Genomic DNA, 2,134 nt, shown 5'->3' with positions numbered 1-2,134 from the left:
AGAATTCCAAGTTTGTCAGAACAGCACATATTTCTTTTACCTTGTGAAATGTTGATCATTTTACTGGGCCGTTTCGTGGTGCCACATTTAGCGCCAACTCACTTGACACGAGGAGTGACGTTGATTTAAAGCACTGCCTCTGGGACAGCAGAGGCTCCAGCTGTTAGGAGGATCGTGGTTGTTTGTGGACTTCAGGTTTCTGATGCCCTCAAAAGGCAGATTCGTGGGCTCTTTCTGTGGCTGTCTGACCTGTGGACTCCATGGCCCTTTGCTGTCTGCTAATCAGTGACCACAATGAAGCACTTGAGGCTGGGGAACACAGCACTATTCATTACTATAGTACTCAATGTGCTCATTAGCAGATTCACAGAAAGAGAAGGAATAGGGTTGAAAAAAAAAAAAGTGAACATTCAAGCCAAATTAGAGTTTTCCTAATAATCTCTGAAATGCATTTAAAGCACATGCCTCACAATTCATATATAAAAATATTTCTAAGTGACCATTTACCCTCATCTCCCCCAATAAACAAGTTCTCTGGGGAGAGGTACCTATGTGTTATACCTTCCATTCTTCCAAAATGATTATGTGCTAAAAAATTATTTACTGGTCAGTCATAAATCTGACATGTTCTTACATTTCCTCCAACTATTCTGCTTTGCCTCCTCATTAGTATCACAGATAATCAATAGGCTACCATCAATAGTGGGCGTTGAAGTTAAGGGATGGAAACTCCCGCCTTGAAAGTGTGGTTCCAGGTGATTTGCAAGTTGGACCACGATGGTCACCAGAGCCTGGTGGAAGAGCCAGGATGCTCAAGCTAGAAATGTCCTCACCCATCAAGGAAGGCTCCACAGGGCGGGAATAAAAGTGTTCTCAGAGACTTAGGAAAAGACTGCTTATTCTGTAGCTACAATAACAAGGAGCCTTGTTACTTCCTTGTTTAAACCTCTTCAGTTGATCAAGCACAATGCAATTCTGTGAATACACATTTGCAAACCAACTAATCAGTGTCAACCCTCACTTCTGAAAGTCAGCCAATCAGGGGCAGACTCATCCCAATAAACATGCCCCTGAGCATCCACCAACCAATGGCAGTCTCACCTGAGTATGATGATGTCAGCTCACTGCTCCTCTGAACGTCCTCCAGTCCCCACACCCCCCCAACGCCCTGATCCCCGTAGATGATCCGCATCCTGCTCTGCTCTGGGGGACTGTGCCTGACAAGCACAGCTTTCACTTACTATTCTGAGTCATAAATTCAGCTCTGTCTTTTTATCTCAGACACTCAGTGCTGACTGCGTCACCCTTGGACAGTTCTGCAGGTTCCACTGAGATCTTCAGAAGACCCACCATGGGGTCCTTGGACCACAGGTGCATTCGCTGGGCCCCAAACTCCAGTTGCCCTTTGGCTCTGCAGCTAAGGCATCAATGTCGACAATGATTTGAGCTCTCACTAGTTCCACGGGGCTGTTATTGCTCAATGCATTTTGTTATCCTAGGATTTGGACAAGCATGTCCTTGTACAAGGTCGTTAGGCTGAGGTCTTTGTATCAAGTAACTAGATGTTTGATTGAGAGGTCTATCATTAGGTAATTGACTTAGATCTTTGCATAAGGCTTCAGTCCTCTCGTCCTGGAGGTATGCCATGTGGCAAATATTATCGTGCCATTAAACTACCTAGTCCACTGTTGCTTGCTTTGCCTTTGCTGTTGCTTGTCTATATATAAATATAAGGTCTTGTTGCACAGGTTTTTGTTCTGTCTGGAATGCCTTTTTCTGTTGACTATAAAGAGGATTGTTCTATAAGGCACAGGCTTGATAAGCTTCCAATGCAATGCAAGCCAGACCTGAGGGTGATGATCTGAGGACCATTCAGATCAGTGACCGATTCAGGAAAAAGCAATTGGTCGACCTTTGCTTTGGGTCCCCTACAAAATCTTCATGAGGGTACCCTGACTTGTCAGTTTGTGAAAGTATGTCACTTTGTTTCATTTGCATCCAGTTTAGTGATTGCTGGGGTAGCGGTTGTATGGCGCCTTCTCAGGCTCTGATCCAGGACCCTAAGACACTATTCACAAGCACAAACTATTGACTGCCAACCCTTGTCACCTCTCTCTTGTGTGCCATGGTTTGT

This window comes from Propithecus coquereli, unplaced genomic scaffold (genome assembly GCF_000956105.1).
Source record: "Propithecus coquereli isolate 6110/MARCELLA unplaced genomic scaffold, Pcoq_1.0 Scaffold439, whole genome shotgun sequence".
NCBI lineage: Eukaryota > Metazoa > Chordata > Mammalia > Primates > Indriidae > Propithecus > Propithecus coquereli.
This window is presented reverse-complemented; position numbering follows the sequence as displayed.